At 39.6% G+C, this 22,289-nt stretch overlaps 2 protein-coding genes across 7 annotated transcripts in view; one reads left to right on the forward strand and one right to left on the reverse strand.

The window, feature by feature from the left end:
• The window catches only part of ATRNL1 (attractin like 1), a 503,181-nt gene that overhangs the window by 448,308 nt on the left and 32,584 nt on the right, over window positions 1-22,289 (forward strand). The gene's annotated exons all lie outside the window — the stretch shown is intronic.
• Window positions 14,780-22,289, reverse strand: part of LOC310763898 (uncharacterized protein) — a 110,235-nt gene continuing 102,725 nt past the window's right edge. For 2 of the 4 annotated variants that reach the window (XR_014548884.1, XR_014548885.1), the window contains exons 6-8: window positions 20,568-20,789; window positions 16,624-16,729; window positions 14,780-15,022 (exon numbers count right to left, since the gene is read on the reverse strand). The gene's annotated coding sequence lies outside the window, so the exon portion shown is untranslated. The remainder of the gene's footprint in view (window positions 15,023-16,623; window positions 16,730-20,567; window positions 20,790-22,289) is intronic. The other 2 variants (XR_014548886.1, XR_014548887.1) reach the window with 2 other exon arrangements.

Consider the following 22,289-nt stretch of genomic DNA (forward strand, 5'->3'; position numbering starts at 1 on the left):
TCCATCTGCCCCACTTCCCTCTACAGAACATGCAGTAACCACCACACTGACCATTGGACCCACTATTAATCTCATCCACTCAATCCACCAGAGCTTGTCTTCAAATGTAAGGTAAATCCCTAACTCACCGAGGGTTTGAGACCCATCTGCTACTGTCACCTGATTTAGTCAGCTAGTTGAAGCTGTCCCTGGGGTGTGCCCTATCGCATACTGACAGCTTCTAGGAGTCATAGGTGAAAGCTGAGTGCATGGTGGGGACCAAAGGAAGACAAATTACCCCAGAAGGAGCAAGAAGTGCTCTCCCCCAGAGGTACTACATTAAATATGGTGTATTCAAAACAAGTCACCTTCAAACAATAGTTTCTGAAGCTGGCTGGTTAAACCAACTGTGGTTATTATTAACCACATCTGTTTCTTGAGAGAGACGAGAGCAGAGTAGCAAACAAAACCTTTTTCTTGCCCCAAGAGAAGAATTTGACCTCAGCTCTTGATTTTTTAAATACTTTTACCTGTTGTATAATGCATGGATATGCAGCCTGGGGCTCTCCAAGTGTTGTTAGACACCAATTTCCATCTTCCTAAGCCAGCGGAGCCTATGGTCAGAGGTGATTTGTAGTCCAACAACTACTGTTGTTGAGGGTCGCTGTTTCAAAATCCCTTGTATAATAGAAAAACTTATTTACATCTTGTTATGTACTGAGTTGAATAGGATCCAAACTGCAGCAGTCTGATTGGTCCTAGAACAATAGGATTCAGAATGCAGCAGTCTGATTGGTCCTAGAACAATGCAGCCTAGAACAATGCAGCAGTATGATTGGTTGGCAGGAACCACCCAATCATGCTCCAGATAGAAGTGAATCCACAACTTGATTGGCTTACAGTAGAATTCCGGAATTAGCCAATCATGTGCAGCCCATTGTGTAAATAATGTATATAAAGCAGATGCTTTGAGGGGACTTTCATTCATTCCTCCTCACCACTATGAGCCGAATAAAGAGCATGAAATCACTTTGCGACTCTGAGTATATTTCACATCTCTTAACATCAGCTACTTGTTTTGTCTTGTTCTGTAACAACGCTATATGAGTTGTTATATGCAGAAAGTACACATTATGATTAAAAGGACTCTCTTGACCTAGCTGTACAACTATTCTGTTCTGTGGAACAGATGGATTGATGTAATATCACTTACAGTACAATGGTATACATATCTGATTCAGAATTAAGTATTTGTGTTTGACGGGGCTTACTCCCAGTAAGCGGGTACCTAATGGCAATTTAGGCTTTGATTTAAGATTGGAATTGGAGCAAACAGCTGTAGCTCTACAATCGGGACCAGCAGAATATAGCTGACTTTCCATGGTAAACATTAGGTTGTGCGGAGGGAGCAGAAATGACTGCACTCCCTGTAATTTGTGTTATGCCATGCCCACCACAAGCCATTTTTGTGACTTTCACCCACAGCACTCTCTCAAAATTCAAAATGTGTCCCTGGTCCTCAGAGGGGTGCTAGCAGGTTTCTAAGGTTCCAGGGAGAAATCTTCCCCAGCCTGAGTTCCTTTTAAACTGGAGAATTGGTGCTGAACCAGGAACTACTGTGTGCAGCTCAAAGATTGTAATCTACTATTGAGAAATGGCCCTCCCCATATACTTCAGAGCCTTTTAAGAAAATTTCTAATGCATGAGCAATTTGAGATTCAGGAAAATGTTGTCGGAAGGATGTCAAGGCTTTATATATTATTAGTGTTTCTGAAAGCATGATGGGGACAGTTCTGGCTTAAAAGTAGCACTTAAAACTTTGCAGCTGTCCAATTTCAAGAATCTTTTCATCTCACACCTTTCAGTGCTGGAAGAAGAAATGGTTTCATATGTGACTGCAGAGATATTATTACTATAATATGTGCTGTAGTTGTCAAGTCAGAAATTAAAATGGAAACAGAACAGGAAGCTAACCTCCCTCGTCGTTGTATGTTATAAAGACATCAGCTATAGAGACCAGATGTTTCAAACTTAGGCACCTCATAAATGATATGTAAATCTAGAGTTCATATATTCAAACAAAAAACCACAGTTCTCAGGGATGTTGAACATTTCATTTATCTGGCCAGATAGTTGGGGGGAGCTGGAAAAATGGCTAGTCAGGATGTTTCATTGCATCATTGTGTCTGGTATTCAATACAATTGAGGTATCACTTTAATATAGAAGTGTCTTCATGATACTATAAGAATGATAACTTCTCAGGGCCTTCCTGCTGAAGATTGTTGAAATGCACTAACTTAAGATAATTAATTACCAGACTGGAAAGTATTAATTAGTTCATCATTAGTGAATGAATATGTGGATTTTAAAAATCACCTTATAAGCAGTGAAATCCTTTATAAAGGGGTGCTCAGTGCTGATGAATGCCTTTGTGTTTAACACCATCTATTTACAGCCCAAGGTTCAAACAGTCTATTTAAAATTATCCCACCCCCCACCCCAGTATACTTGGATTAATTGGCTGGGTTGTAATATAATAATTGGACAAAGGGGGTTCTCTACTACAAAGAGAGGAGGGGCTCAGTATTCCCTGGTTCTGTTGTTTCCCTTTGTCTCTAACTAGGAAGTGTGAAGTATAGCTTGCCATCCCAGCCCATTAAGCTACAGGCAGAGCAATGGCACAAGGCTCGCCAGTGCCATGGAGGGATGGACAAGTTTGTTGCAAATATGTGGAGAAGAAACAATGCAAATAGGCCAGATGGGGTGGATAGAATAATGCATCAATGTAACAGGCACAGAGAGAGGGGGCTAGACTAGAACTAAGAAAGCAGGAACATGTCAGGGTCTAGCAGGAACAGTTAGTGGGACTCTGCTATAGGGCTCCATCAAATTATGTACTGTTGATTTATAGCAGGGGTGGGAAGAAGATGGATAGAAATTTTCTGATAGATCCTTCCACTACCACCACCACCACCGGGGGGGGGGAGGAATCAGGAGAAAAAACAGGAGTGGGGTGAAAGGAGTGAAAGGACTTGTGAACTTGGTTCTGGTACTGCTCACAAATGCGCTCAGAGGCACACCCTTCCTTAAATCTTAGCATATGTCTGCCTGCTTGAGCCACAGTTTTGCCCCTAACTCTCGTTGATGGACCACAGGATGCCAATAAAAAGCAAAAGACAGAGTATATTCCACAGGGCTGATATGTCGTTCTCTGATTTACAGTATGCTTATTTCACATTTTTCTGTCCTTTTCATCCTAATTTGTCTCTCACACTATCTCATAAGTCTTCAGATTTTAAAAAACCCATCACTCTAAACAAGAAAGAGATGAACTCTCACAGTTAGAGTAATAGTAGTATACAGCGTAAAAAAGAAAAGCACAGCAACCTTCAGTTCTTCAAAGTGAAATATTCACCACAATTAACTTGTATACTATAGATGGCAGCCAACACCTCACCAGAGGCAGTTTGAGGGTGGAATGGCCAGTATGCCATGCTGCAGGGAGTGCCACAACAATGCTGTAGAACAGAGTGTGAGAGGCGGGGGTGTGTGTGAATTTTAGCATCACACAGGGCACCACTGAAATCTGAGAGCCCAAAGTCTCCACTGTTTCCACCCAGTTCCTACCAACATCTTTCCACTCAGTTCATTCCCTTTCCCTCAAACACCAAAAATCTTAATGTGGGCATAGTGAGTGATCTGTGTTTCATGAAATGAAAGTGCTGATTAATAATAACTCTAGTAACTTCATTGGAGTTATGCCAAGAACTTTTGTTCCCCTGTTTCCAACCTCCCGTATGTACTTTGTGGGATTTTCAGAAATATGACCAGTCATTGTGCAAGTTCTAAGCATTGTCATTATTTATTATGCTACATATATAAAGCAGCAATTAATTTGGAGGCAAGTATGAGAAAGTTCAAAACATCTCTGTTAGTTAAACATAGATTGTGCTTTTGGCTTGTCCACATCAACATATATCCTTCACATATCTAACTGATATATATCACGAAATAATTAATTTTTATGATTGATAAATGCATCCTTGGTAACTCAGTTTTGCATAGAATATAATTATCAGGGCTATAAAATTGACCACTGAGATTTTGTATCTCTAATGGAATATATCAAGCTTGATTGATGGGAATCCAGTTATCTTGCCAAGCTAACCACTTCTCAAAGCCCCAGAAGCCTTGTACTAAGAACAATATAAATATGTCAGATTCAAGCACAACTGCAGTGCCTAAACAATAGATTTATTGTGATTCAAGTAAGCAGGTTGGCTTTGCAAGTTTTATACTTTCCTTGTCCAGTTCAGACACCACTTTGGCATATCCGAACTCCAGAAAATGGTTCACAGACATGCTGGAAAGAATAACATTTATAGTAAAAGCTTGACAGATAAAAAAGTTGCTATTAGTGAAAAAGGCTATAGAACATGTCAATCGCACATACTATGAACACACCCTGTGGGAGCTGGAGTGCATTAACAAGACCAGTCGCCCAATCTGCCCAAGACTTCCTGGTTGCATGTGCAGATCATGTGGTTGACCGAGCGAGGCTGGATGAATTAAATCTCTACAGATCACAATGATCCTACCTCTGCCTAGCCTTGGAACACACACTGATGATGCCCCAAGAAACTGGGTGGACAAAGCTGAGTGAAATCTGCTTCTCCAATTTACTCAGCCAGCACTTGGTGATTCCGGACAGGTAAACCTCCTTATCCAGGATTGAGTCCTGGATACGTAGGTGTTTCATTATGGATCAACCTGGCATTAACAGCAGAACCACAAGGTTTCATGGCAAGTTGATAGGGCAACTCAGGTAATCTCAGCTGGGGGTAGGACTGCAAAGGGCAGCAATTTTCACATGCCTTGGCCCCTCACTTCCCTTTTAAGTAGCTGTTAACTCAGTCCCACTAAAACCAGTTCAGCTATCCCAGTCAAACTCACAGATATGCAGTTCATCCTTCGTCATGCATTACGTGCAACAAAGTTTGATAGTTTCCTCACAACTTCCTAGAGCATCCAAGAAATGTGTTTATGCACTACCATTCTTGCAATCAACTGTATAAAGGATTTCTTCAGCCATTTCAAACAGTCTGCCTTTGCACAGAAAGCCAAAAGTATATTTCCACCTCTTGTGCTATTTGTGCTTCTGGTAGTTGAATCGGATTTTGTGGGAAAACCATGATTTTCCAAGGTGTCACTTTTTAAAAAATCTGGAATCTTAACTGTCATGCAAGACACTTTTGGGTGAGTGGATGAAAGCTTCATATATATCATTTTTTGTTCCCACCCCCAACACACAAACCATACTCAAATGCACAGATGTATGCAAACATCTGCCTAGATTGGAAAGGCATCAATATACTGCTGTTTCCATAGTTTTTCCATTCAATATATTATGCCAAAAGACTTACCTTTCTCTTTGCATTTTTTAAAATAGCTCTTTATAATTTTTCAAACAACCAAATGATCCATTCAGAATTCCAGTGTTAAATTGTCTGGGTCCAGTAGCATTGGTGTACTATTATGTGATTCAAAAAACCATGCCTTGCTCTATGCTTTCTCCTTTTGGACAGGTATGTTAATAACAAGCTTTGATGACTGGATATAGATTTCCCCTCTTTTTGGGTATGTGTGTTACATTTATACATTGTTTCCTTATGTTTCTTTCACTGCATTTTACGACTCTTCTGTAATTTTATTGATATTTTTTCTTTGTTTGACAATACTGTATAGTTTTCAATATTACAGTTGTCTTGTTTAGAAACATTCATTATTTCTTTTTCCACATAACGTTATGTGAACCTGTTTTGGACTATTATTCTTGTTTTTTGAGTTAAATTAAATTGAAATTTTCCGCTCCCTTTTCATTACTTTTGCGTTGTATATTTCTGCCTTTTAGTTAAAGGTAATGTGAGCATGCTCTTACATTTTTTGAGAGTAAATAGTGAATTCTATTAACTTTATAAATTCCTTCCAGTTCCATTTCTTCAACTTAAGCACTGCTGTCAAGAGATATTTTCTCTCTCACAGGGATTTCTTCTTTATCATTTACATTCATATCTTTCACTTCTCCTTGCTTAAGTTCTTCCTATTTCAAACTGTTACTAATGGGCTATGCTAATTTGCTCATGATAACTTCCATTGCCTTATTTTCTTCCTTTTTATTTTGCTGAGATACACATTTCCCCCTCTTTATCCCTTTTCTTATTTTCCTTCTATACCCTTTCTTGGCTTGCATGGTCTTTCATCCTGTCTCAAGGACTATTTGTCTATCTTATATCAATCTGCCTCCACCCGTCTCAAAAATTGCTGTGGTTCAATCTGTAGCTGTCCTTTCTCTCACAAAGTTATGAATGATTAGCTGCAGTTTTTCAAATTTATACACTTGTCAAAGCAACTGTCACTTTTCCAGCGTAAACCCCTAAGTTGCAATTGCTTGCATTCTAAATCCTCCAATGGTGTATGTGCATCCTAACAACTTTTCCTTTCTTTGTTGTATGTTTCAAGGGGTCTTTCATCCCCACCCCGTTATTTCTCTAAATTAGGAGTAGTCAACATGATGCCTTCAAGGTACTGAACTACAGATCCCATCACTCCAGCCATTGATGTCCTGACTGGATTTGATGGGAATTATAGTCCAACAACATCTGGAGGGCAGCACATTGGCTCGACCCTCCCTGGGCCAATTTTGGCACCCAGAAATCCATAAATAGCCATTATACTAATTTGGGGAGCAATGTGCTATGAATGTTTGGCTTTCTGTTTTATTGCATAAATTTTGATTGCAATTTATCAAGGAATGTCTTATAAATTCCTGAAATACTAATATTAAAATAATAAGACAATGTAGTTGAGCTAAAAATGAAAATGTGAAAGAATAGACCTAACCAGATAAATAACGCCATTCATAACAACAGAATAGTTGAGCAAAGTATAGCTTTAGAACAGGCCTGAAGGTCACTGCACACAAGGAGGGTCCCATCTACCATTCCCATTCTAGAAATTCCACACTCATTAGTTCCAAACAGCTAAAATGTTGTATTTTGACATTCTTTGCTGTTGACTTTCATGTAGGCAATTATTCCCCAGCACCATCTTGTGCTTTAATTAGCATTTTGATATTTGTAAGCAAACCTTTCTGATATTTAAAAGCAAACAAGCTATTTTGATATTTATATGCAAACAATTTCTGTAGGATGGAAAAATTCTTAAGCAATACTTGCACCTCAGTAGTAGCTTCAGAAAAACTACAGAGTCGACAGGGTTTTGAAAACAGCTTGATGTCTTTGAATCCAGCAGCTTTCTTATGGAGCTAATATCACCATTAGCTCTACTATTATTACTGTTAATTAAGTCCTGTTGGTTTTGGTATTCCCTTATCACTGGTAATCATGGAAAAACTCTTAGCATATACAGTTTGTTATCTCTGCTATTAAATGATTTAGTACTTGGGCACCATTCCTTGCTGGTATTCAGTGCCCTTCAAATGCATGCAGGAGCTAAATTGACATACTACAGGGGCATATGTATTCATTGAATTGGCAATCTGGATACTCACCGAACCAGTAGTAGGTGAGTGTTTGATGAGCAAGTTAAGAATACCTTCTACCAATGACATACTAATGGTATTGGACCCACAATGCATTCTGAGAAATAAGTTATAAATTTTCATAATTTCATAAATGATGGGAGTCTTAATATGTGTGGTGTATTGAGGTAGTGGAGAGAGAAAGGTCAAGACAAATGGCAATTTTAGGACTTTTCTGGGACATGGAAGGCATTCTTATTTAACCTCCCTCAACCTTCACACTATAGTTATTAAAACCAAATCAATGATTGCACAGAGATATCTTAATAGAAGCCCTCTGTATTCCAGACAAAATGAGTTTAATAGCATCCAATTAAGATAGTTTTCCTAAGGATGTATTCGCAAAACATGTTAAAGACAAAGTACTGTCATAACAGCAAGAAGCCAGGAGTTAATTGCTGAATACATGAAGCCAGCAAGCCTCCAAAGAGAATGCAAGCTATTACAGGAAAATAAAAACAAAATGCCAGAGCTAGTTTTAAGGATGTAATTGAGAAAATCACTGTCTGAAAAACAAGCTAATAACAGCCACAGTTTCTGCAACACTGGCTAGATTGGCTGATATTTAGGTTATAGGAGAATGAAGACATTGTGTTGTTTTTTTACAAAAGCAGATGATAAGCCCAGAGAGTTTGAAGTGGTGAGAAGATAAGACATGGAGGAGACAGAAGACTTCACCCTAAATTGATTATAAGACCTTGATTATAAGAAATGCAGTTGAAAGCCATAGCCAATTCTGAAGCATTTCAGTAACAAATCATATTTTTCCTCCATAATGCTCTCAGTTCATTCACAAAGTGATAAAGACCCTGATTATCCAAACTTGGATGAATTTAAAGTGAAACTTGACTATTTTTGCCTCCTAAATCAAAATGGTGAGAAATAAGCTAGCAATCTTGTCAGCACCCTAAATCTGTCATTTATAATAAATTTGTCTGAAATACTGAAAATGATTCATGGAGATACGATGTATTTGTGGGAAACTAAGCTGGGGAATGCTATGGTTAAAGTCCCACATGCACACAGACACACACTGTCATAATTACAGAGAATCTAGAATGTTATTTATGCCTTGACTGTACTAATTCACTCAAGACAAATGGATTCTTACAGCTCTCTAACTGAAGTAAACAAGACTTGTACTGGCAGAGCAGTTTCAAGACTGAAGCCATGAAGTGCATATATTTGCTTCTGAAACCTCTTGAGCACTTTTATGGGATGCTAAATGACTTAGCTCTCACTCAGGACTAAAGCGCAGTCTCTGTTCCAGCATGCTCGCCTTACAGTTAGAGGAAGAGCCATCTCCTTGTGTAATGTACTATAATTGATCTTCTTCAGTGTTTTAAGCAGAGCTGAGCTGAAACAGATTAACTTTGTAGGTCTCTTGGCAGTCAATGAAAAAAAAAGAGGGCTTGCTTGTTTGGGGAGGGCTGTGAACAGAGAAGTATTTCCCATCTTACCCATAGTAATTCAAGTGCAGGATGTTGGGGGAGTGTCTCCATTGTTTGCAGTGTGTGTGTGTGTGTGTGTGTGTGTGTGTGTGTGTGTGTGTGTTGGCAGCCGCCTAGGAGGATGTAGCAAAGTAGTCACAATAGCAGCTACATTTGTCTTCCTACAGCTTTGTCTGGGGAGGTGGGTAACCACCCTGGTGACAGTGGCCCCCACTGTTGTTGCTGTTTAGTCATTTAGTCGTGTCCAACTCTTCGTGACCCCATGGACCAGAGCACGCCAGGCACTTCTGTCCTCCACTGCCTCCCGCAGTTTGGTCAAACTCATGCTAGTAGCTTCGAGAACACCATCCAACCATCTCGTCCTCTGTCGTCCCCTTCTCCTTGTGCCCTCCATCTTTCCCAACATCAGGGTCTTTTCCAGGGAGTGGCTGCCACTACAGCAGTCATATTCTCCTTTCTTGCACACTTTATATGCATCCAGGGCAAGCATGGTCTCATTCTTTCTAACCCGCCATCCTTACTTGCAGAGTGATGGTAAGGTGATGTGAAAATATTGTCCTCCCTCTAACCTGGCAACATTTGCCCTCAGTGACATTGTCACAGTGCCACTTCTGAATTGCTATTTGACATTGTGAAATCATCACATTCACAATGCCAGATCTCGCACAACTGGATGTAATAAGTCTGCATGGGAGAAGCCCCCCTGGTGGTGGTGGAGAAGGCATTAATGGAGCTGCCTGGAACAGTAAGTTAACAGCAGAGTAGCAGACATTCGGGGATGGAAAAGGAATGTTTTTGAGATGTCCCCATCCCACCCCACAAACCCCTTTCTTGCACCAATAATGTCCACCTGAGAACATTTATTTTGGCTCTCATTACGATTCTGCCACATATTTTGTGTAATTTTCACTTAAATTTCTTTGTGCTTCATTCAGATATTGAGGACATGGAAATAAAGTATCCATATAGGAATGGCTGTGAAGCAAACCTCATTTATAATTTAGGAACATTATATTAAAGCTGTGTGGGAATAAAAAAGAGGATAAAATCATCTGTAACACAGCTTTGTGCACCATGTTATTTGTTACATATACAGGTGCCTGCCTAGCCTAGGTACAAAGGTGTGAGTTGAGGGGGAAAGAAAATAATTCTTTTTTATTGTTTATTGTTGATGAATTTTTGGATCAATATCACAAAGTCCAAGATACTCTGATTGGTTTTTGTTAAAAGAACTGCAGGCAAATCCATTATCCTTTCTCTAGACAAATGATTCCCATCAAATATCCTCATCTTTTTGCCTACAATGAAGAAAGTGCAGATTAGTCGTCATATGAGAAAATGATGAAAAAGAAGTGTGAATAACAGATTGTGTCTGGGACTTTGAAGAGAATCCTAATGCAGTTTGTTAGAACTGCAATATCCAGAAGAAGACAAAAGGAGGCTGGCTGAGACAATAGTTTAATATTTGTGTGAGTGTTCCCAGCTGTTCCCAGGTGTGCACTCAGGCAAGTAAATGTGTCATGTGAGAAGAAAGATCACAGTTATTGAATGCCTGGGGATGACTCGGTAGCGGCTGCGTGATTTTCATCTGAGCGGCCCTTGGAGAGGAATGTTGTAATTGATGTATTCGGTGTTTCTCATGGTGATGGGGCAGGTGCTGCAAGAAATGCCACACCTTGCAAAGGATATTACAGAGCTGCTGGGGGGGGGGGAGATAACTGGTATATATATAATGCCTGATGTGAAGAAACCAGAGGGGGAAAGTTTTCTCTCTCATAAAAATTTTTGAACTCAGGCTCCATCCTATGAAACTGATTGGCAGGAGATTCATGTCTCCCGCCTTTCAGGAAGTCCCAGCTTCTTACATCAGCAAGACGATTTGTTTCTTCTACCTGGTGAATCTTGTCCTTTGAGTTCCTCTGCTGAGCTTGAGGTACGCACATACAGTACTGGAAGTGCCTAAAGCTCAGCACAGAAACAAAGGATTAATCGGAGACAATGAGAGACAAATTGAAATGAAAGCAAAAGAAACCGACCTGAGTCGGAACTAATGCAGACATACTTTAAAGGTAATGGAAAAACAAAGCACACCAGGATTGCCAGAGCTCAAACATATCATGGATACATTGTACAACTGACTGCCTCACAATTTACCGTTTTTGTTAGGATAGTGACCTCACATGAATACAATCAAATTTTAAAATAAATTCTGGCTTTACATCGTCTCACTCCCAATTGCCCTTTGACATTTTCTGTGTTAAGTTGGAAAGCTTGACTAGTATGAACTGAGGTAAAAATGCTCTCCCGCCGGTTTTTATACATTTCTATTTGCAATGCTCAATTTTTGCCCATATGTTCTCTTACACCATTCTCTCTACAAGGTGTTAATGGTCACTTCAACTGATGATACATCTTGTTGTGAAATGCCAGTTCACATAGTAATATTCTGTGTGTTGACAAACATTCTGATCTTCCAAGTCCAAGGTAGAAGACCAACAAAGGAAACAAAGTTTGCTCTGCTCTTTACATGCTGTGAACACCCTTTACTTCTGCACTAACCATTGTCTGTATGAGGTTCACGTTGCCACCTCCTCTCGCTGGCAGAAATTAGCCTTCATGCTGCTAGGTTCTTTTTCTAAGTGCTCTGTTGCAGGGTATTTTGCTTACTATGCTTCAGGTTACTTAGTTTCCTACAGGGAAAGCAGGAGCTGGAAGCAGCAGGAAGTGCAAAGAGGGAGTTTGCAGGTAGGGCAACATATTTTGGATGGGACGCAGGTGGCTCTGTGGGTTAAACCACAGAGCCTAGGACTTATCAATTAGAAGGTCGGCAGTTCAAATCCCCATGACGGGTGAGCTCCCGTTGCTCAGTCCCTGCTCCTGCCAACCTAGCAGTTCAAAAGGACAAGTAGATAAATAGGTACCGCTCCGGCAGGAAGGTAAACGGCATTTCCATGCGCTGCTCTGGTTTGACAGAAGCAGCTTAGTCATGCTGGCCACATGACCCGGAAGCTGTACGCTGGCTCCCTCGGCCAATAAAGCGAGATGAGCACCGCAACCCCAGAGTTGGCCACAACTGAACCTAATGGTCAGGGGTCCCTTTACCTTTACCTTTAGCATATTTTGGAGGGAGTGCTTCATTTCAGCCCTGAATTTAATTCCACTTCCAGCTGATTGCAAAAGAGCAACACAAAAAGGGCTGTTCTGTGGAAGCAACCTTGAGATGAAGATGCAAAGAGTGCTAGCTCTTTGTGGCATGTATAATTCGAAGCACAGCTGGTGCATATAGTTTGAGACACCTAGATATGTTAATGGAGGGGCAGTGACTGAAGTGCTATTGCTAAAGCCACCTTGAAATAGCGGCATAAAGTTTAGTTATTGAGCTCTTTTTCATATATATATTTATGGAAGCCATTTGAAATATGCCTTTGGCAAAACCCTGTCAGAATTTGCTTCCTTCTTAGAGGTTGGTTGTTTTTGCCATATCCTTTATCCTACATTTAGACAAATATCCTCAAGTTTTTGCCCACAATAAAGGTTACCAAAATCTATTTTCAAACTTTTATTCATTTATTACTGATGCCCAATACTACATCAGCCTAGGTTTTAGCAGCAGCTTATGAATGGAAGAAGAAAATTAAAAGGTAATCATTTAGAGGGGTGGGGGTGGGAAATCAGCAGTCATAAAACATTTTAAAAACCACTCAAAAACAAATCGACCACAGTCTTTTAAAACCTACTCAAACTCAGTGATTGAATCCTTTTCCATATTTTAAAAATGAGCTGGACTCTTATGGTGCATTGCTTCCAATAATCAGCCCTCATAGGATACAATTGCCAATAGCTGTGAATGCTACTCAGAATCCAAGAGAATCACTGCCCTTTATCAAAGCAGGAAGACTGCTAGGCAGTGAGGTGGGCAGTAAACCAGCAGAATCCATCATCTGTCCTGATTACCCAGTGCCAGAAGCAAACATTCCTGACCCCCATTCAGCTCAACAGAGAGCCCAAAAAGATGGAATCTCTACAGCCTCAAGTCTGCTCTAATGCTGTACTGAGTCCCCAGTGGACATAGCTGGGTGAGACCAGCTCTGCCCTGCTCACTTATCCACATCTCAGTGAAATACAGACCAGAGGGATCTCCTCCTTCACAGTCAGACCGTGGTTGTGGGAGGTGGTATTCAAAGCCAATCTGTCATTCAACAACAGACCCAAGGGCTGGCTGACAGGATAACCACAATTCCCAAAATTGGAGGAGGGGCTGGTGCACTAACTGTGCTGTGTGCCCCTTTCCCAGCCTGCCTCACCCCCACACCATACCAAGCTTTATCCAGAACCACCGTGATTGTGGTCTCCCCTGCTCTTCTCTTCCCAGGCATATCTTACCTCCAATAATTAAAACAAAAACCCAAACTATAAAACACACGTTAAAAAGCAATTTAAACAATTTAAAACAATTAGGGCAGGGCCATCCCCAGAGAAACTTTTTGATGAGAACAGAGATGTAAACACTTCTTTTTGTAGCAATTATATGTAAGGCAAAGGACTTTTGTTATATCACTTCCTAGTATAACATTCTACACAGGTCTTTATATTTAGTCCCATTTATCATGAAAGTTGCTGATGAGCAGGATGGGGTCAACAGATTCTAGCCTATTGCATTGAGTTGGACATGGTCCATCAGTGTCTCTGATCCTCTTTAATAAGTTGGTTCTATGCAAGAGCCCTATCAAATTGCAAAATAAATCAATTGTTCAAAAAATGTCATACAAAGGAAAGAACTTTTACCATTATAAGTTAGCAAAGAGAGTAAGCAGTGCATAACACCCTGGGATATACAACAGGTATTTTGCTTTTGAGGATTAAATGGTAGAATGCATTCGCTAAAGGGAGTTTGTAAATTATTCAGATAATCTGTACCTGTGGGATAAATGCTGTTCTTTAAAACTAGGAGACAGCTATATAATCAGATAACTTTGGTCCATCAATACTGAGCTAAGAAATTCTGTAATTTCCCACCCCCTGCATTTATTAAAAATCTGGAGTTTTATTCAAATACTATCTCCTTGACGTTATGCTTCAGTGAAGTATTTGGTTATCTCTGATTTTTCCACTGATCAAGAAAAAAGAAAAAGAGAGAAAGGCCTAGTGATATGTGAAGAAATTGCAATAAAAGACACAGTATCATGCATCTTCTTACCATAAATAATTAATTTTTCATGATGGTGGATGGTTTCCTAATAATGAAAATTCTCATTAAGTTTTCCCATTTTCAAATTTTATATAAAAGCTTGCATTAAATCATAAATCCCCCCTGCTCTGTCAGTTCAAGTGAACAATCTGCAAATCTTGACAAGCATAAGCATGCACATTGTTAGGCCCTGCGTTTTGTATTTGGATTAACAGATCTGGATATTTAGATGGTTCAATACTTTTAGCACTTTAGTTTCTGTGCAGGGTGGAATTTTGATCATACTGGTGTTCTATTAGAAATTTACTGAATATTAGCTCTGCTTCATATATTTAAATCTCTGCCAGTGGATCATCTGTCATGAAGGAAGTAATGTATGGCCTGCAACATCCCAATCTCAGTTGTACTTTTTGAGGGAGAAAAATGATGGGGGCAGGGCTTCCATAAGATCAGTCATTGACTTGGACATCCCGGCTCATCAGCTTCTACATGTACTTGTGGCAACTGCAAGACTGTGTAGTGGATGATTTTCAAAATACGGATATTCCAAAACTCCATAATTATATCAGAGAAAGTTTGCATGCATAACAAAACAGCCATTTTATTTGTTGTTTCACATTTTGAAGTCACTGTTCTAACATATTGCAATAATAGAAAACAACACACATGACAATTAAACAGCTCTTACTCCTCCGGTTGATGGATGGAGGCAGCGTGCAGTTCCCTTTAACCAATGCTGTTGGATCTGAGTGGTCTTTCCAGCAGGGTGTGGGAGAACCACCCTACAGCCGCTCCTTCTCATACTGATGGTTAGAGCCAGGCAGGAGTTCCATTTTGAAGTGGATCATATACAACATAAACTAGAAAGAGATCAGGGTTGCTTTTGTACTGAGTTTAGTTTGGTAATTCCATCTGTTGTCCATCTATTTATTTTTAGAGAAAATTTACCAATTTCTGACCTATTGCATACCAGTTTTTCCTATGCTGTCCAATTCTCTTTTATCACACAATGTGTTTGTTAAAATGGCAAAGTGTTCTTAAGTCTTTTCTGGGCTACAGTGCCTTTAATTAGAAGTTTCTTACTTGTATCTTCTGACCCTGGTTTTCTATCCAGCACAACTAATGAACTATCCATTAATTGCTCCATAATAGATCGATTCCTGCTCCCTCAAGAATTAATTTAATTAATGGTTTCCTTTCATTCTTTTATTGTGAAACAGTGCTACTTTGTAATAAAAAGATTAAATCATGATAGAAATCTAATTAAAGATCAGGAAATGACTAGTTAAGCAAAATTAAACCACAGTTCATCAGTGATGTACTGCTGTATTAACCAAGGAACAATAAGAAATAATATAATTAAAACTGTAGGGGTTCTTTGATCATTTGGACTTCTGAGTAAATATAGAACTGTATTGACCATGGGACAGACTTCGCTGGATAATACAGTACTATATTAGGTAACATCTGGCACCCCTATTTTAACATCTGCTTTCAACCAGTTATAGACAATCAAATGAAGATTTGGAAACCCAAATCTTCTAGAGATGCCATAGTAATGTCCACTGTATTGTACTTTCACAGATGATACAATTATTACAGTCCCATTTTATTCAATTTACTTTCTCTTATAGGGATGGGGTATTATTTGTTCATTTATAAGCTTTTTATACCATCCTTTATTCTATTTAGAATTTCAGGTCACTGCACAGTTCATTACATCACAACATAAAAAACAAACTACAGATAAAACAGTACCGTATTTTTTGCTCTATAAGGTGCACCCGACCATAAGACACACCTAGTTTTAGAGGAAGAGAACAAGAAAAAAAAATTCTCCCTCTGCGCAGCGCCCTTCAGCGAAGCAGCAGGAGAAACAGAGCCCCTTCCATTTCTCCTCCTGCTTCACTGAAGGGGTGCTGCGCAGAGAGGGAAAGCTGCGCAGTGCCTCTCCAGCAAAGTGAAGCCAGGAGAGCAAGAGGGGTCGGTGCGCACCGACCCCTCTTGCTCTCCTGGCTTCAGGCTTAGCCTCCCAAAGCCTCTGGAGCGCAGCGGGAGTGCTCTCTTCTATTAGATTCACCAGTGGCATAGTGTGGGTTGTCAGCAAGTAATTTGCGCCCCCTAACCCATGGATTTGCGCCCCCCGCTGTGCTCCGGAGGCTTCACATTGCTTTCCCTGAAGCCATGGAGCCTGCATTCACTCCATAAGACGCACACACATTTCCCCTTACTTTTTTGGAGGGGAAAAGTGTGTCTTATAGGGCGAAAAATACGGTAATTAAAATGTGCACAAGTTAAAATGCCTAGGTGAACAAAAACATTTTGCTGGGCAAATCTCCACTGGAAAGGCATTCTATAGCTGGGGAGCTATGATGAGAAAGTCATTTACTTTGCTTTTACCTACCATACCTGAAGAAGGTACCATTTTCAAGTTGCAATCAAACTTCCCATTCTAAAGATCAGGAATGAAAAGGGAACTCATCGATTCCACTTGGTTTTTCTAACCATTCCTGAGAACCAGAAAATCATGGGTTGCCGAATGAATCATCAAGTAATCAGACCCCCAATAAAAAAAGTCTTAGAAGATTTTCTTTTACAATAGACTTTGCTAACAGTGCATCCTAATCTATCTGGATGGTACTTCAAATGCATACACCTGTTGTGCTTTAACTGTAGAGCTGATCTGTCAGATGTTGAGAGGGGGAAGGGGGGAGAGAGACATTTTCCTGTTAGGAATACTGCCAGAATCTCTGTACTGTTAAAAAAGAAAGAAAGCATCCGATCATGTATCTGGATCCCAGTTTAAAGCACATTAGCTTTGGTGATCCAAAATATGAACGCCACACTTTATTCTTGACCTGACCTGTTACAAATTAAAGAGTGGGTTTGTGATTTTCTCCACAGTTGTGTGCCTTTGTTATAAACCCTGATTATGTTTTAATGCTTCCCTGCTGCTCACAGACCAGTGAGGCTGAAATGGAGAAAAATGCATCTGATTGAAGCTACTGTACTACTTCTCGTTTCTTTTGTTCGGCACACAATTGGGACCAATTTTGTTTGCTATTAGTTTTGAACAGAAAGGTCATTTATTCTTAAAGTAGCCTCCATGAAGAAAAATACTGCAAACGTTATTTTCCTGCATGTGTCTCTGAGAAAAGTATGTGGGATTCTTTACAATGCCACCTCAGTATCTTATTGTATCAGCTGAAATGCTTAGCTAAGACTTAGAACTTGTGAAAAGGACTCAAATAATATTTATCTTTGAAGAAAAAGAGCATTTAAGAAATTCAGTCATGTGACACAATTTCTATAATTATTCGGTGCCGGAATGCAAAGTACTCACATCATTAACAAATTCTATCTTCCAACATATTAAATAATTGTATTCAAGAAATGCAGCAAATTATGGCCTATTTCCTGGGGGAAATAACAGAAAATTGCTAGTTTTTCTGGGAATAGCCAGGCCTCAAGAAATTTCCATTACTATAAGAAAATTAATATTTTATAAAGCTTTATGTACTTTTTATCCCTTTTCAGAGGAAAGTACTGGAATCTGCAGATGTAATTCACTGTTAAGAATAATATACTTTGAGTAAAACTACCATATGCATTTTTTTCTTAATGCATATATTTTCTTGCTTATGTATAGGGCTATATAGTGTAGATTTATTGGGAGGTTTATGTTCCAAATAAAAAATGAATTAGGCAAATAATGCTTTCACAACTGCTAGTAGCATATGTCTCAAGCCATTTTTTTGTATAACATAATATTATCATTAAAAATAGATTGTGTTTGCATGAAGTATAATTATTTTGCATCCATGCTGAATGTATATTGGAACGCCTCACGTCTCCCAGTAGCTGGTGGAATTTTTTAGACAATTCAGTTACGGCGAAGTATCTTTGCTATACTATTGGGCCAAACTTCTGGCAGTTCCAAACTTCAGCCTGAATTTGGTGGGTGAGGGTGAAAGAAGGGGCAAAATTGATTCCCTTCTTTTTTATTTTCAGGAGGAATCTGGGAGGGTGAGACTTACTGGAGCTAAGCTCCAATTTGCTGAAGGCCACTATGCTTTCTCCAAATGCTTCATTCCAAAGGGTATTCTGAGAACAAAATGGCAGCTCCTGTTCACTTCTGCCCCCCATCCCTTCAGAATGGAACATTCTGGGGAGGAACATAGCAGCTTATAGACCAGGGTTTCCCAAACTTGGGTCTCTAGCTGTTGTTAGACTACAAGTCCCATCATCCCTAACTAGCAGGACCAGTGGTTAGGGATGATGGGAACTGTAGTCCAAAAACATTTGGAGACCCAAGATTGGGAAACAGTTCATCTAGATAATCAAACTTCAGTGGTCCAGTAATACACTCCCTAAAATTTGCATATCCTTCTCTCTCAAAAGTACCAAAGGCTGCCCCAGTTACACAGCCTACAAAATGGGGGGATTCTGGCTCATCTATTGGGAACTTTATGAAATTATATAAAGTCCTTGGGAGGAGGGAATATACAGGGTGAGTCCTGTAAAAGAGGCCCCATGGATACAGAGTGCACATGTTCCACGGGGCCTCTTTTAAAAGACTCACACCGTATAACTGGATGTCATTCACATGCTTCTAAAGCAATACTAATGAAATTATCCCTACCCAAAGTTCCCCCATGATTCTGGGGTTCCAAATGATCTCATCTGGTTTCTGGAGTGACACTGATGTGTTAGTGTTGCTCTGGCTGTAAAATCGAATGATTAAATTTATTTATTTTAACAAAGGCGCCAACCCCTAGGCATGTTTACGTATAAATGTGAGACTTTCTTGTGTTTTAAGTTTGTCATATTAGACTGCAGTCCTAGCTCCACATATCTATTGAATTCCACAGGATTTATTTCTTAGTAGGCATGGTTAGGACTGAGCTGTTACATGTTGTCTCAGAATGATATAGGCACATGCCCAAAATGGATGTCTTCCTTTATACATGCCCCTCTCCAGCCATCCTCCCCACACCAGTACAGTCTTATCACTTTTAATATGTGCCACTCTCTCTATTAAATTAAAGCATATATGTAAAGCAGGGAGTGTGTTTGCAGTAGATGGGCAGTGTCACCACAATGTCCTGAGCTTCACTATGGCTTACAATCTGTAGATGAAGTAAGCCACAACTGAGTAACCATGGAAAACTGAGTGTGTACGTGGAAGCTAAGTTACAGGTGAATATATGTTCGTAAGTGAATTTGCAGCCACCATAATCCTTTTAAACAGCAGGTTTTTCTTATTCTGGAATGTGTACTAGGGATAGGTGGATAAAAGCAAATGTGCATATAAATATTTCACAAAAGATTTTTGTTTTTGTTGAACAGTCACTCGTCAAGAGCCTCAGAGTCATGCTACAGGGACAAATGATACTTCCTAGGAAGGCAGATGTATAATCTGAGGCACTCGGTGAAAGCAGAGCGGCGATGTCATAGCGATGATTATTCTTTTGGTGAAAGATGGTTGCTAATCAAGCATCCTCCTTAGCTTAAATCTATGGAAATAAGCTGGAGAGAGTAATGCTTTTTCAGGAGCTTGGGGTGTGTTTTTATGCAGGTAGTTGGTGAGTGACAGAGTAAAAAAAAATCTATGAGACAAAAAGTTGTGAAGTTGGAGATATGTTTTTGATGACAGGTACTACAGCAGCAAGAGCAAAAATAGTAGAGAGAAGCAGTAAAAATATTGTTAAGGAAATTGTTCCTCAGATATCATATACATTCAGCTGCATGAGAAATATGCACCATGGGGAAAAATTCCCTGATGTTGCTTCTTAATCTATATTCTATTTCTGATCTGCCTCCCTCACCCTACTGCCATTATCAAGTTTTTGATTCTTGTGTTGTCTGAAATATCAGATTTCTCAAACTTGGAGGGGCAGGCAATGACTGCATGGAGAAAATTGGCTTAACACTTAATAAATAGGTTCCTTAAAACTGTATTTTCACCAGATGGACTGTGTGCAATCCATAGAGGGGAAAGGTTGCAAGAGGAAATGCCCCTTCTTTCATGCAAATGAGAACTTTCTCTTGAATTTTGTGTGTTGGGATTAATTTGGGCTCTTAAATATTCCAAATCCAAAGCATAGTATTTCTGATTTTAGCTCCTGCTTGTATGTGTGTGTGTATGTTGTATTTATTGGTATTTTCTGTTAAATGTCAACCTAGAGCAGTAAGCGCATGCTGATTTGCAGTTTCCTCTGTGTGTGCAATCCACCAAGGGTTGCCAGCTCTGCTTGTAAGGGCATACCTGCATGTTGCATGTACATTCCTAAGAGGCCACAATGCCATCATTTGGTCTTGTAAGGGTCTATTCCTGTACATACTTACCTGAGACTTAAGTTCCATTGAACTCAATGGACTTAATTTTTAGTAGAAATATATAGGATTGTACTGTAAGCATTCTGTGAGCTTTCATGTTAGGGGAATATGTCTTTATTGTGCTTGACATTCTTCAGATATTTCCTTAAAAGCAAAGTAATAGACTATATTCCTAGTGTAGGCTGATACTCTCTCTTTTTTTTGAAGAAACTTTTGTTTTCCTGGTACGTGCTGAAATTTGAATACAATCATATAGTAGATACATAGGATTTTCTTACACAGCACAGTAACATGCATCCACACATTAATTACATGCTTCTGTAGATTACTTGATAATTACATTTAAGAGGCTTAAAGAATGAGAAAGGCGAAATTACTCGGTATTTACCCTATTATTACTTTTGTTTATATATTCACATTAAAATTCCCTTGAATTATTGCAGTCTTAAACTTTCCTAAGATAAAGGAGTTGAGTACATTCAACTCATCCTGTTGCAATTTCCAAGGTTTCCGATGTGACACAGTGAATACAATTTATTTGACACCCATGCACAATACTATATAGAGCAGCGAAGCTATCTGAATTGGGTGGAATCTAAAGGTCCCCTTCTGCATGCATAACCTGTCTTGCAACTCATGGAAATTCTGTTTAAAACCTTCCAATAGACACACATAGTAGCATGAGAAAAGTGAATCTAAGTTTGAATATGTTCTTGCGCTTGTGCAACTTCTTGAGCAACCAGAAACACGGTAACTGCTATCAAACCTGTTTGATAATGCAAGAACTTGTACAAGCTTTTGTAGTACTGTGGACACACATATAAAGTCCTCAAGTAGCCCCTGAAGGGGAGAGGCATCTCCTCTTGTCATTCACACAGGGAATTTTTTTCTGATTATGTTAATATAATATCACCTTAAATGTTGCTCAAATGGCTGTCAAAGCTGTGAATATTAAATATGTAAAACTGAATGAGATGCTGTCCTACTGGACTGAAATGTTATATATATTGTATACACAGATGATAATCCAATCCAATTCATGGGACTTACTCCTGGCTAATTAATTGGGAGTTTGGTAGTGTTGGCTGCTTGTTTTGGTGTTGCCAGCAAACTGTAACACAATTGTTGCTGGGAATGTGCCCACATTGCTACAAGCAGGTGCCCTTTAATATATGGCAGTCGTAGAGTGGAATTTTAATCCTCTTTCACACAAATACTAAGCACGGTGGGAGCCACTTGCTCACAGAGTTATCACATGACCACGAGCCATGATGGCTATGTTAACCTCCATTGTCAAAGGCAGTATGCCTCTGAATACCAGTTACTAGGAAACACAAGCCGTTTTACTCAAGTCCTGCAAATGAGCTTCCTACAGGCATCTGGTAGCCATTGCAAGAACAGGATGATAGATTAGATAGGTTCTTATGTAACTCTGCAGATACTAGACCAGGCTTCCTCAACCTCAACCCTCCAGATGCCTTGAAACTACAGTTCCCATCATCCCTGACCACTGGTCCTGCTAGCTAGAGATCATGGGAGTTGTAGGCCAAAAACATCTGCAGGGCAGAGGTTAAGGAAGCCTGTACTAGACCGCGTACTAATTTCCAGAAGGGTAGATGTGTTGGTCTGCTGCAACAAATCTAACCAAGAATAATACATTTAATGTGGCATAGGCTTAGAGAGCCACCAATGAAGTGGATTCTAGCTAGCAAAAGCTTACAACTTAATAAT

This window comes from Podarcis filfolensis (genome assembly GCF_964270895.1).
Source record: "Podarcis filfolensis genome assembly, chromosome: 5".
Lineage (NCBI taxonomy): Eukaryota > Metazoa > Chordata > Lepidosauria > Squamata > Lacertidae > Podarcis > Podarcis filfolensis.